The 15235-nt window shown below is 37.1% G+C and overlaps 1 long non-coding RNA gene and 1 pseudogene across 1 annotated transcript; both read left to right on the forward strand.

Annotated features, from left to right (window-relative positions):
• The first annotated feature begins 848 nt into the window (after positions 1–848).
• On the forward strand, positions 849–9206 carry LOC138816100 (uncharacterized). Its single transcript, XR_011368557.1, has 4 exons — positions 849–1156; positions 3292–3425; positions 7443–7494; positions 9167–9206. It is a non-coding gene; the product is annotated as an uncharacterized lncRNA (long non-coding RNA).
• Positions 9207–14522: 5316 nt separating this feature from the next.
• On the forward strand, positions 14523–14619 carry LOC138816102 (U6 spliceosomal RNA; annotated as a pseudogene).
• The last annotated feature ends 616 nt before the right edge of the window (positions 14620–15235 follow it).

Consider the following 15235-nt stretch of genomic DNA (forward strand, 5'->3'; position numbering starts at 1 on the left):
GAAAAAAAATAGCATCTCCATGCTATGTGATGCCCAATTCGTAGGTATTTCATTTGGCCTCCATTTAATGAATGCGATTGTTTAAATGCTTCATAAAGTATTAATTAATATCGACCAGTGTCCTATAATGTAATTGTGTATAGTTTTATCCTCAAATCATTCAAGTACTGCCCATTTAATCATGATATACATCACATTCCTTTGGTAGTCATATGAATAGGAATGAGTTTCATAGGATCTCCTGCCATTTGTTGGTGGTAGGACCAGGATTCAAACTGTGTGCTCCAGCTCCTACCACTTCAACCTGAGGATAGGGAACTCACAGGTCTGTCCAAGAACATCAGCAAAACCAATGATTAGTCAGGCATCAGTGGCTCTCAGCAGTCCTCCTTAAAACTTACAAGTTTGTGAAAGGAGGATCATGGTCAAAGTCACCCCAGACAGGAAAGCCCTTGAGACTCCTGTCGAACTAGTGCCAACAAAGCCAGAAGTAAAGCCATGTGGCTCCAGTGGTAGAGAGCTAGCTTTGATCAAAAGCAACTCACAGATTGTGCCCAGATCCTGAGTTCAAGGTCTGGGAACAAACAGACATAGACAACAATCTGTGCAGCCATCCGGCTAAAGCAGGTCACCCTCTTGTCCCCAACTGTCATGGACAAAGTTCCCTGGGGAATGGGCTGCGTCATTCTACCTGCATCACAGGATTCCAGCCACACCCCCATTGTTTCATGGTTCTTTCTGACCAATGGGATACAAGAATGGTGGCCACGCCCACATTCCATGCCGACCAGTAGCACCATAATTCCCTCTGTTTGTTGACACCACTTCCAGCAGTTGAGGAAGGTAGAGGTAGCTGAGTGGTGAGCAAGATACTCGAGGCCTAGGAGGAAAGGCCTTCCTCAGGCCCATCTGCCTGCCTGAGCCCTGGCCCCCTCACCCCCTTCCCCATGGAGCAGCATTTCAAACCTGGTGCTGTGGGCTCAGACCCATGGTTTTCTCAGGCAATGGTGCAATGGTGGGCCAGGAGCCAGCTTGCGGCCCGGACCTGGTCCTTGCTCCCCTGTCCTCTGCTCAGGGCCTGAGTGTGTGTCAGGCCTCTGCCATTGCTGCTTGCCACACCTGTAGCAGCTGCCAACAGCTTCTGCCAGCAACACATGTGAGTGGCTGCCACACATCCCTGCACCTTGCACCTCATATCCCCTCCTCTCTGACCTGGACCTGCGCCTCCCCTGTGCCCCACAGTCTGGCCCACGCCCTGCCACAAATGTGCCCCAGGGGTGGGGGTGGGTGTTGACCCGAGGATCTCACCCCCATCCCCAGCAGCTAGTATCCCAGGAAACGGGGAGATATATGGTTGAGTGAGGAGTGGGCGCCACAGATCCCCTGGCCTGGAGTAGTGGGAGCCACACTGCCGCACATCTGCACCCTTCCTCTCCCTGGTGAAAACCCGGTGGCTTTAGTCAGAGGTGGGGAGGAGCATGTCTACACCTGCCTTGTGGGGTCTTTTTCTTTTTTTCTGGGGATGGGAGGTGTTGGATGCAGAAGATAGACACCCTTGCTGTGTGAACCCTTGTGTTCTGTGTTCGGTCAACCTTTCACCTGAAGACAGAGAGACAGAGAGACAGAGACATAGTCAGAGAGACAGAGAGAGAGAGAGAAAATCTTTTTCCTTGTACAGCCTGACTGTGCTCAGGTGAGTGATCAGTTGGCAAATTGCAGGTGCTGCATGGATGAGTTTTCTGTCACCGGTCTGAATGTGTGTGTGTGTGTGTGTGTGTGTGTGTGTGTGTGTGTGTGTGTGTGTGTGTGTGTGTGTGTGTGTGTGTGTGTGTGTGTGTGTGTGTGTGTAGAATTGGGTTGTAACCAGGAGGAAGAATGTTTTGGTAAATTCTACTGCTATTTTTCAGGCATGTATGGGCTTCACAGCTGAGGTCTGGGGGCCTGGAAAGGTGAGAGGCTTGAAGGGGACACAGCACTGTTAAATTACAAGAACAAGGGTTCTGTGTGCAATGGAGCTGGGTACTCCCTTGAGCCTGATTGGTGGCAGTGGGAGATTTAGAGGACATGGGAGTGTGGCCTGCAGGGGATGGCTTCCCAGGGGGACAGAGAGCATGACCAACACTTAGTAAGGATATGAGTTCTGCTAGTATGGAGCGCAACAGCATAGGTCAGACTCTGGGTCTTCTCATCATGACGTCTGATGGGCGAGGCCAACCCTATCTTAAATCTTGAGCTGTGATCTTCAGATCTCAGCCTCCTGAGTATGTAGGATTATAGGCATGAGCCTCTGGCACTGGGACTCTGGTTCTTTTGGTATATTAGGGTTAGACCTAAAGACCTAAGGCTTGCCAGTCAGGTCTTCCACAATGCGAGTCAAGCATTTCTGTCTTGGGCATTTCTGAGATGGAGAATTAATATATGCTCAGGCTGGGCTGGATCATGGTCCTCCTATCTGTGACAGGCATGATCCACCAGGCCTGGTCTTCTGTAGTTGGGATGGTAGACATGTAGCACCACGCTCAGTCATTGGTTTAGATGGATTGTCCCAAACTCAGTCCATGGCAGCTGATTCTTGACCAGAGGTGAAGCTCTGGGTTGGGCCTCAACCATTGGACTTCAATCTCCTAATGGTACAGTTGAGGAAACAAGGGATTAATACAGAGGGATCTCTGGAGCAGGGACAGGCACAGAGGGAGGGGCCATCTGATCCTGTTCTTGGCAATTCTGTGACTATATGATAGGAAGATTCCCAGAAAGATCTCAGATAGTGTGTGTTATTAATGGTGAAACAGGTATAGGATTATGAAACAAAACATGGCTCTTTTTCTTTATTATCCTATCCCTATGAGTAACGGGATCCTTAATTTTGTTCACTTTTGAAGCTGGGGAAACTGAGGCACAGAGAAGCCAGGTGACCTACTAATGACTCCTAGCTGACAGGAAGCTCTGTCTGACTTCTCTGCCATGCTCCTTAGGACAATGGGTGCAATTCAATCCACTTCTTGTGGTGGGAAGTCCACTTCTTTTCAGTCATGGGGCTTGAACTTTGGGCCTGGGGCAGCTCCCCAGCTCCTCAGCTCAAAGCTAGCACTCTACCACTTGCGTCACAGCACCACTTCCAGTTTTCTGGTGGTTTTTGGAGATAAGAGTTTCACAGGTGTTCCTGCCGGGCTGGCTATAAACCACGATCTTCATATCTCAGCCTCCATTATACTTAGGATTATAGGCCTGAGCCACCGGCACCTGGCTTAAGTGTAATTCTGACCTTCTTTCTTTCTCTTTCTCTCTCAGGAACTGATTCAATGGGTGCTGGAGGAGGTGGCCCAGCATCTCCATATGGTTGAAACCAAGGTGGCCCTCTCATTCTGGAGGTAGACTGTGGGTCAGGCTCTGTCTTGCTCACTATGTTGTACCAGCTCCATGAGGTAATTCCCTCTGTGCCCTGACTACACTGTGACAGTAATCCATTATCCAACTAGCCTTACTGGACTCAGTACTGTGTTCAATGCTCTTTTCTAGCAAAAATTTCTTGTTAAAATTATGATACATAGTTACAGAATGAAAATGTAATGCCATCTTAAGAAAGTCATTTAGGGTTCTGGGAATGTGGCTTCATGGTATGGTGATTGCCTAGCATGCATGAAACCCTGGGTTCAATTCCTCAGTACCACATAAATTGCAAAGGAAACACTGAAAGTGGTCCTGTGCCTCAAATGGTGGATGGTTAGCCTTGAGGAAAAAAAATAAAGCTGAGGAAAATTCCCAAGCACGAGTTATAGCTCCAGGACTGCCAAAACAACAAAAGTAGCAACAACAACAACAGTCTAAGTGAGATTTGGAAACTCTTTTTGCAAGTCTTCGCACCAAAAGGGCAGAGGCTAATTAACAGTTGTGACAGAAGAGAAGGAATAACTCCAGATGGAAAGAAAAAATGATCGTAACTAAGGTATAGCAGAAACCGTTCTAGGAAACCATTTTTGGATATTGAAGAACTAGTTATCAACTAGGCTTATTCCTCATTGCCTTTAGCATTCCAAATCTCCTAGGCTAGTTCTTAATCTCTGTGTGATAAATGTATCTCCTTCTATGCTGTTCTTTCCCACCTGATATCCTTTGCTTTCTAAAAATCTGTCTTTCTATATTTCTCTGTGAACAGTTTCTGATACTAAATACACTTACAAAGATGGAAGAGGATGCTAATGTAAGAGTCCCATAGCTCATGGGTCATTAATGTAACAAAATGGGAAAGGAGGACATATTTTTTGCTAACTCAATCATTCTGGCAAGCTTCAATGTCACATCATTTGGTTCAGATTTCCATTCTTTGTCTACATAGTGACATTAAGTGCACAGAAATGCAAATATGAGCCGGGTGTTGGTGGCTCATGTCTGTAATCCTAGCTACTCAGGAGGTTGAGACCAGAGGATTGTGGTTCAAAGCCAGCCTGGTCAGGAAAGTCCATGAAACACTTACCTTCAATTAACTCCAGATACTCGGATGTGGTGCTGTAGCTAAAGTGGTAGAGTGCTCAATTTGTGCTGAAGAGCTGAGAGACAATGCCAAGGATCAATATTCAATAATCACAACCAACAAAAAATTACAAATATGGCTTTAATTTTCCCTCAAAGGAATGATGAAGTCAATAGTAATCTTCCCAAATGATTGAGTAGTTCACCTACTTTTGCTGAGTTATTTGTTATGGCTTCTTTGCTAAACATATTCTCTTCTTTAAAAATTGCCAAATAGTAACTTTATAATAAACTTCATCTAATATTTCTTGGTTCAAAAGAGAAGTACATACAGTTGATGTCACTTAGCTTTCTTATTGTCTTAGTTCAAAGCCAACCCAGGAAAGAGAGTCTGTCAACACGTATCTGTAATTAAACACCAAAAATCCCGAAGTGGAGGTTTGGCTCAAGCAGCAGCGGAGTACTAGCTTTGGGCCAGGTGGGAAAGAAAGACAACTGTTCAGGGACAGTGGCCAGTCTCTAAGTTCAAGCCCCAGAACCAGCACAAACTAAATAAACAAGGAAACAAAACAAACCCTGGGTATTTCTTTGGGACTCTCCTTAAAATAGTGGTGGTCTGAAAATAGGCTGCTTTTGCTTATCATACTCACTGGATCCTGCTTTTTTGGAATCCTTATTGCTATGGAAAACTCAGGACTTGACTAAAGGAATTGATAACTGATTCCTGCAACAAGAGAATCATCTCAGGAGTGAAACATCCATCCATAAGACAATTTAAAGCCTCCATATCTTTGCTTCTTTGCAGTAGAACATTTTTAAAATAAAGTGACTTCCTTTTGTTCTATACTGGCCTTCAAATGACACATTGTTTCCTTTTGTAATACTCTCAACCAGAAGTTCACAGACAAGTTTTATATGAGTAAAGGACACACTCACAAAAGTCAGGGACAGAATTTCCTTCCAGCCTAGGATCCTTTTCTTATACAGTAAAAAAGAAAGCAATAGTTAACTTGAACTTTGTCATTTCTCTATGTTCGATTCCTCTCCTGGGATCAGTTTCCACATCCAGTAACAGTTACTTCCACTTACTTCCAGTAACAATCTATGGTGCTGCTCCGGAAAAAAAATGAATGTTTTCTTGCTTCATTGAAATAGCACAAAGATACTTTTGGCCATGAGGTAACACGTGTTTCAGAGACAACTTAGTAAAGAGAAATGAAATTTAAATTGCTTATAAATACATTATCCATGAGAACATTTTGTTCAAACTTCCTATGTGCTCTGTAAATTAAGGTGAATTTTAAATGGGAAGAAGGTTCTCAGATCATTTTTGTGAGTCTATGTGCTGCGCATGAATTTCCCAAGTGTACATGAGTTAAGAGTAAGACAAACAATAGCAATTATAAGAGAAAAAGAAGTTCTGTGTTTATGTATAAGTGTTCAATAAAATATAGAAGACTCAACAAATAAGAAAACATTGAAAAAATAAAGCCAAATCCAATATGTAGATTTATGAGAGTGATATAGAGAAAGCATTACTCCTAAGTGGAACATGAAGCATGAGGCCACTGCCTTTCTAAATCACGCTTGCTAATCACGTAAATGTGCAAAAAGGAGAATGGAAGAATGATTCTGTTTCCAATGCAAGTCAGATATAGGAGAGTCTACACGTAACTGGAAAAAAAGAATCCATCTTGAGAGAACAGGAATTATACCAGCAATGAACCTGGTGGCTAAGATCACATTCCTTATTCTTTCCTTTTCTTATATTCTTTTTGTTGTTGTTTTTGTTGTTTGTGGCACTTGAAATATAGGACAGGTTGCTGTCCCTCTGAAACGCAGCTCAAGGCTAGGGCTCTTGCACTTGAGCCACAGTGCCACTTCCAATTTTCTAGTAATTATTGGAGAAAAGAGTCTCCAGGACTTTCCTACCCGTGCTGACTTTAAACCCCAATCCTCAGATTTCACAACAACTTGGTTTATGATCACATTTCTAACAGTGTACACTCAGGATATGTAATGCATATGTTCATCTATCTTTATATGAATTCTTGAGTTAAAAATCTGGGCTACAGGTTAGACTTTACACTCGCAAAAGTGTTTGAAGTTTAAAAGTTGATACTCCTGGAAAAATAAAACCTAAGAATGTAAAGGAGTCTGGGAAGGTAAATTTGCATCCAGCTTGGACAGTATAGGCTTTGAGACACTACCTATAATTAATCAGCCAAAAGCTAGAATACCAGTCACGAGCAACATTGCTGAATAACAGCTTTAGGTTTTTGCATACATACATATGAACATACACATACACACAGAGGCACTTATAGGTGCACACAAAAAGACACAAATGAAACAACTCTCAGAATATGTAGAAAAGTTAGAAAACAATAGAAAATAAGTCCTGAGTAAGATTAGAATCAAATGATAATTTTAAATATTAGAAAGCCTTCAAGTGAACATTCCCCCAGAAGTTGAGAATATTACATAGGTAGGGACCAGAGATAGTAAGAAAGTCAAGTAATCATTATTATTATAGGATCCATGGTGGAATGAATCAGGGAACCCTGCAGGTGCATCTGAAAATGTTCATATCCTGTGTCAAATGTTAAAACATCTTTGAAAATAGTACATAAACAGTCTGAGCATTCAGTCTAGTGGATAAGATCATAGGAGAAGTTCAGAATTGCTAGTCTGTTTCTAGATTAAATAAACAAACTATGGCAGGGCAAAGTGCTACAAGCTTGGAATTCTAGCACTCAAACAGGAGATTAGAGAGTGGAATTACATAACGATACCTTCCCTGGACCAGGTAGAATAATTTTGACTCAGTAAAACAAACCAAACAACAAAAAAGGAATACACAGTTGGAAGTTTGGGCTAATTTTGTCATTATGTTTTGAGAAGTCAAGTTTCCTATTGAATGCAACTCATATATATCCTCACTTGTGTTTTAAATGCTCTCATCCTTACAGAACATTCCTAGATGAAAAATAGCTCATGATTCCCATCCAAAAATTTGCAAAAGTAAGTCAGCCTCATTCTGTTGGATTCCAAATTAATGTTGAAGGATTACAAAAGCTTAAATCTGGAGAAATAGCAAAGTTCGTCTAATGTAGGACTTTGTAGACCTTGTTAAATTAGAATTTAGATTTAAAATATATTTTTTGGTTTTATTTGTAATTTCATATTCTATAGTATACTACAAAATTATTTTTAAGTAGAGGGATTAATTGTTAAATTCACAAATGATTCTGGCATTCTATTTGTCTAGATATTCTTTCAAGAGAGTTATAATTAGAACATAGTTAATAGACAATTCCCACAGTTCATGTATACTATGTTAATGTGAATAATCTAGACAGAGTTGCCAAAAAATGGATGACATTAATTTATACATTTAGAAAAAACAATTTTTAAGGGTTTGGTTTAATATGGTATGAAGAGAGTAATTGTGTGACATCTTTCTTCTACCTATATGTAAAACAGGAAGTCATTTCCTTATTTACGTGCCTCTGTATACATGGAGAAAAATGCTAGGTTTGGGGTTTCTTTTCAATTTTGTTTTTGTTTTATTGGTTCATCCTAGAGCTTGAACTCTTGGCCTGTACAGTGTCTCTGAGCCTGTTGATGCTCAAGTCTCGTGCCCTACCACTTCAACCTCAGTGCCACTTGAGTCTGGCTTTTGTGGAGAATTTTTTTGGAGATAAGATTCTAAGAAACCTTCCTGCCTGGGTGGGCTTTGAACCATAATTTTTTTATCTTAGCATCCTGAATATCTATGATAGTTAAAAAAGTATAAATATAAATAATATTTGCAAGTGTTCTGATCTCAAGAATACCAGTGGAGGAAAAATGATGCAGATCAATGTATTGTGGTGTTCTTTTCAGAACAAGGAGGGCGTCACATTAGCAGAGGTGTAGTATTTTTTCAAAATAGAGATAAGGTATTCATGATGTGAATTAAGGAATTTTAAGGTGCCCCTTAAAAGTTGGAAACTGTTGGGCTAGGATGATTTTATGGCATAAATCTTGGGATTGATAGTCATAGAAATAATAGCTTACGCTGTTAAACAATAGCTTACTCTTGAAGAAATAATTATTACACATGCTTCATAGTTTTATCCTCTACCACAATGTGGTTATTTTTCTGTTGACTTCTCAGTCTGTAACACCCCATTGGAAACTACATTTATTGCACAATTATATAACATGCAAACAGGTACTGTTTAGAATCTCTCAGGAATGTTGAGAATTTAAAAATGAGTAGTTATTAGTCATAGGAATTTTGAAGAACACATATATTCTGTCCTCTTAACAACTTACTTTTAAAAGTTATGGGTTTCCATAGCATTTTAAACAGTTTTCTGTTTTATAATGAGAAAGTACTAAATTTATTCTTTTTTGAAAAATTTGGCAAGTATATTGTGAAAATATTGTCTAGTTGGATAACATTCAAGTTGATGACCCTCTGATAAATAAGGGGTAATTAATACAAATTAGATGCCAAATAGTATTGATTTTTAAAATATTACTACATAAAGAATATTATTTCCTGTGCCAATACAGTGAAATTATATTTTACGCAGCTTATTTTTCAATTTTATTATCAAACTGATGTACAGTGGGGTTACAGTAATTGTAAGGTATTAAATCATAACTTTTCAAATTTGTTAACCTTTTCTCATTTTTTTCACAGTTTTCCTTCACCCCTTCATCCCTCACAAGTTGTAATGTACATTTCCAATATATTGTCTTGTGAGTATTGCTATTGCATTGGTTTGCCTTTTGTCCTTTGGCTCACCATTATGCTTTTCCTCTTCCCTTCGCTAATTAAGGTAAATGTATATACAATACAAAATGATATATCAGAAGGATAAACCACAGGGGGAAAACCCAAAGAAAACAGAAATCACATAGTTCATCAAAAACAACAACCACAAATGAAAAAATCTGGTTCCATATCTTGGAATTAATTGTGCTTAGCATCAGCTAATATGGTTATATATACGGATAACAAAGCCACTGGAATATAATAGCTGCCTGGATACTATATCATGAAAATAGCATGTTAACTTTTTGATGGTAATGGTGGAATTAGGATTGGTGAATTAGCGGTTCTGATAAAGGATTTTCAAGAGTTTTAAAGTTATGACAGGTAAATTTTAATTGTTCAAAATTTTAACAACTTAGCCTATTACGAAAATTTAAATTGCCTGGAAGAATAGTCTTTCATGCAAAGAAATCCAAGGAGATTTAGTAGAGTAGAGAGGGAGCAATGTGTATTAAGATGGCTCTTTTTCACACTAAACAAACAAACATGTAAATCCTGTAGGGTTCCTTGGAATTGTCCTTAACCAGGAAATATATTTTCACTGTTTGAAACAAGGTTGTATTGGAATTTAAATTCAAAGTTATTAAAAAAAATAAGGCATCAAAATTTGTGAATTTACCTTTAATTACCAAAGAGTAATTATCTGAAAAAGATAATTTGAGTCAAAATATTTAGGGACAAAGTGCTCTTCACAATGAAAGAAGGTGTTGGGATTACACATTTTTGTTTGTAACACTTTCCACAAAATCTTTTGATGTGAAGCAGTGAAACACAGAAAAAAATCTGATTGGATACTTCAAACCAATGATTTCACATTTCTAAGTGGCTTACAAAAGTAATATCCTTATTAATATGAGATAGTGAAGACTTCTGTTATTACATATGCCAAAAAGTTCAGACAAGAATTGAGCAAATGGAAAAGTTAATAAAAAAAGTTTTCTTAGAAGACTTAGCTAAGTATATTGTATTCAGCAGTGAAGGAGAGGCCAAAACTTTTTGATATAAATTGTGTTAGTATTTTTACTCCCTAAAGTGAGTTTACAGAGCCTATTTGGCTCACTACAATGCAGAACTGATTGAATGAAGACATGAAAATAAATTCCACATCCAAATGAGGCAACTTAAAGAGTTTTAAAAGAGAAATAATGAAGATTTCACAGTGGTGTAGCCCATATAGTCCTTCAGCTTCACTAGACATGAAGCCAAGAAGCTGTGATTAATTGGAACTCCGGCAAGAGCTAAGAGGAGGACATAGAAGTAGGAAATAGAAGCATTGTCCTTTTGTAACAGACACTGTCTTCCAAGGTATGGGTCATTTAATTCTATTCTCCTCCATCCATCTTGGTGAACAAATGCAAGACCAAGAGAAAAAAAATCTATTGAAATAATTTTGCCTAGAATAACTTCACTGTTCCTAATATGGTATCTAAGGAGAATCTTAAGAGAGAGAAGATAAAAGTGCAGTATTTTTTGTTTCCTATCAGCATCTTGTTAGGAAAATATATCTTTGAGCTTAGACAATTCTGATTGAACCAACAAGTGATGGAGTACTTATTTTTGTGGGCATTTTAGACACAAGAAATCTTTTAAGGTAAAAGAAAAAAATAGCCAAATATTTGTGATCACAGCTTCTAGGGCTGTATTCTGGAGACAAAGTTTTACATTAGATTTCTCCTCATTAACATTAATGTTGTTTCATGGCAACCAAATGCAAGAGGGATATTTAATGGACTCACTTGGCCAATTAAACAGCATGAAAGAAGAAAATGGCAAATAATATTTAATGAATTACTTTGCCAGAAGAAAGAAGGAAAAATATAATTCAAAATCAATTGACTTAAAAGTATGAAGAAAGAGTAGTGAAGAGAGATTAGAGAAAATATAGAGTATTGTTTTCTCTCCAGTGGAGTAATGGGTTCATGATCTTGTTTCTTCCACTCTAACCTCACAAGCTACCAAGTGTGTCTCAGGACTGGATTATCCAGTTCAGACAGAAAAATCGTAGAAGAAAGATACTATTTGCAGCAGATTTAGGTGATTTATAACCTTAGACATTCTATTTAATTCTGTTCAAAATTCTCCCCTATGCCAAACTTCCCTCTTTGAACAGTTTTGTTTGCTTTTCCCAAGACTGCCCTTCATTAATTGATTAAAATTTTGAGAGGTCATATTCATACTCTCTGGAGATTGCTGTTTGGTTGTGATTTTTCTGTTTTTTTGTTTCTTATGTTTTTTAACTGAATTTTAAAAGGTTGTGCAATTGTTTTACAATTAAATATGTGCATCTAATTGTCCAATGCTCCTAGATCTGAGTCACTCCTTCCATCATTCTCAACCAACCCTTTCTCCAAGATTTATTTCCAATTTACCACTTCCTTTATCATATGTTTACATTGAATATTCTAGCTGTACTTGCCCCTTGTTCATTTTTCATTCACTCTATGTCTTTACTATAATTCCTCTCTGGTTTCAACTTCCTGATATTGTGTTAAACTGTCTATTAATACTTTGAATGGTTTATATGCATTCTATGGACTTTCAATCCTGCATATTCTTGAACTGATGTCAGCTTATATTTCCATAATTGATTCATCTGCAGCAACAATTTGCTGGAGACTGGAGAGGTGAAGCACCTAAACAAGATTTTATTCTCATCCATTTGGAAGATTAATCTTTAGTCAAAAAGAAAGTTAAAAAAATGGCTTAGAATGTATTCCTAACTACGAATTTTTATAAATGACTTTGTACAATGGTGTGATTCTTTTATTTTACATGGAATAATATTTTCTACTGCCTCTAAGTTTTGAAAAAGAAGAAAATGAAAATTTATTCCAAAAGAGGAATATGATAAAAATAGAAGACAGATATTATGTTTGTCATATCTCTGATGAATACCCATATTCAAGACTTAAAGTCATATTTCTTACTATGTTAGACAGAGGGAAAACATAAAATAACATATGATAAGGCAACTATTTGTGACTTTTTAAAGTGTACCTTATTAAATGATGAAATTTATTAGCTCAGGTTTGGGTTTGAAATTTAGGAGGTTAACCTATTTAACACATTTCTGGAAGGCCCTTACTGAAAAACACAAATTGTGGGTGGTACTATTTCTACAATTTAATGAATGGTTGAATGTGTTTGGCATTAGTGCTGTGTAAAAAATTCAACTCTACTGTAACTTGCTCCCTACACTTAAAAAACTTGTAATGTCACTAAGTATCATCAATTTGTAAATCGTCATTTTGACGAATGTGATTTTAAAAAGTTTATTTGAAAAGGAATACACTTTCAGAAGATTAAATGTAGATTATCATTGGTTTGAGAGTGACATTTTTATACCACAGAACCATGTTGTACTGAAGTCCCAGTGTTTTGAAGCACTCCGTAATGCTTCAAATATTTTTCTGAATTACATTTGACCTCTAAGTCAAGTTTTTTGGGCTTTGGTAGACCAATTATGGATCTATCCTTCAAGGAACTATTTTTTGGGCCACGTATGTTGGAATAAAATCTTTCATTAATCATAGGGGAGGGGTATTAAAAATAATCTTATGACACATTGTGAACTTGTTCACTCATATGGGCTGGTCATCTATAAGTTGAATGTTTTAATTACAGTACTTTCTCTTAAATTTTCTTATTTCATTCTTCAAGTTGCCTTGCATTCCACAATTGCTTACTGCTAATTCCAGCATTTCAAGGAATTGGGGCCCTGAAATATAGGAAATGAGAAATTGAGATTGGTCTTCAATTACTATGTGCTGACATGTTGCATGGGCCTTGGTGAGAAGTCTTGCCCCTGTTATCTGATGATGCAGGTAACTGGGACCTGGGATCCTAGGACCCATGGGGACTGCAGAAGAATAATGTTTTTTTAGACATCTTAGCAAAATTTAGGTATAATCAATAGGAATGCTCCCGAAATATGGAGAAAAACAGTTTGGGACAAGAGAGTTAAAACAATAAACAGAGCAGCAGAGTAAAATGCATTATAGATTAGAGGAAAACATTGTTTTTTTACCATGTGGATTCAGAAGACCAAGAACAGTTAGGATATATCACAAGTTAATACTAAAGACATTGCATTGATACTTTTTATATTCTAATATATATTTTAAACCTAATTATTTATATTCCAATTCTATTTATTGGAATAAATAAATATCAATTTATTTGTCCAATTATCAACTAATTCTAGTAAGTTTTACTTTGTGAAATATAAAATCAGCACATATAAATATAAAATATATAACTATATATAATATAATTAAAAGGCACAGGTTTGCATTGTTTTGTTGTAGTTACTGTATCAAAGGCAACTCTGTTTTAAAGTATTATTCCATTATCTCTACCTTAGTGTTTGATAGAGTTAGACCTAAAGCTTTACCATTTGTAGATTTACAGCATGGAGGCAAGAGGAAACACTGTGATTAAAACAGTATCAATTTAATGCCTAATAACGAGGAGAAACATATGAACTTCTCCTGCAACTATGAAAATATTTGGTGATAAAAAGGCAGTAGTTTAAGTTCCTGCCTGGTTGGATGGTAGGCAGGCCAGGACATTAAGTAATCATGCATATGAACAATTTTTTTACCTTCTTGGCTTTAGCTACTTTTGAAATGGAATGTATAATAAACAATTATATTTTGATAAAATACCTTCTAGTCTGAACAGTTCTGTTTGAACTGTTCATCTCTCTATGATCCCTTGTAACCAAGATTAGTTTTGCTCTAGTAAGACAATCTATGCTGTCAGGGTAAGATATTCTGGTGGGTCTGTTCCCACATGGAAGAAGGGTAAAGGCTCAGGTAGACATTTGTGACAGTAACACCTCATTTGGGAAAATATCAGCTGAAGAAGTTTAGAAGTACCTCTTAAGCAACGCTTACTTTGAATCCATTAGGTCCACATAGCTAACACAGTTGGATAAATAAGTTCTTGAAAAAGCCATCACCTTGGACCTATCTATAAATAATTGAGAGTACGATCAAATTCCAAATAAAAAGACTTAAGATAGTCATTGACAAAAAATTTGCAAATGTGAGCAATTGACTGATCAATATAATTTTTTCTACTATTCACAGAATTTTAGGGAAATAAGATCGATAGCATTGTTCGGAACAATACAGTTTCCTTGTTACAAGTAGGCACCCATAGATATAGGCTTGTATAAAGATTGCATCATTAACTACTTAAATTTAGAGGATACTACATGCTTCAGCAGCACGAATACTCAAATTACAATGCAGAGATTAACATGGCACTTGCACAAGGATAATATGAAAATTTGAGAAGTATTCCATATGTTTCATTCTTCAGATGCAAGAAATGAAAAACAGTTATTAAAAAGTTGATTACAAAATTTCAACTGTAACAATACACGTAATTCATATAATTAAATTTAGTTTGACATCAGTGTATTAAATATTCACCTCAGAAAGGCGTTTACATAGCATAAACTTTAAAAAACTTTTCAAATTAGACAACATTGTCATTTTATCCCAAAGAAAAATAATATTAAGACCTAGAAAAAAAGGAATCAAACTGTTTCTATATGGAATGCAATCAGAAAGGACACATTAATGAACCTAAATATTATAAAATAATGTAGAATTCAAAGTATATCTAGGAGAAAATAAAGTAAATTATGAACATTATGCAAACATAGAATATAGTATATTTTAAAATATGCTTTTTCAGACAAGCACCAGAAATATTTTAGTTTCTGTACTACTCATTTCAACAGGTAAGTTAAAATTGTTTCTGATTAAAAAATCACAAACTCTGAAGAAATCATTATACATGTATACAAAAACTATTGAATACATTTTGACATCCAATGCAGGCAATTCACTTGGAAGAATTCTGCGGAATCCATGAATTTTTACAGTAAAATATTGGTGTTGCCGGGCATATGTGGCTTAT

Source organism: Dipodomys merriami, unplaced genomic scaffold (genome assembly GCF_024711535.1).
Source record: "Dipodomys merriami isolate MVZ:Mamm:240054 unplaced genomic scaffold, mDipMer1.0.p SCAF_683, whole genome shotgun sequence".
Taxonomy (NCBI): Eukaryota; Metazoa; Chordata; class Mammalia; order Rodentia; family Heteromyidae; genus Dipodomys; species Dipodomys merriami.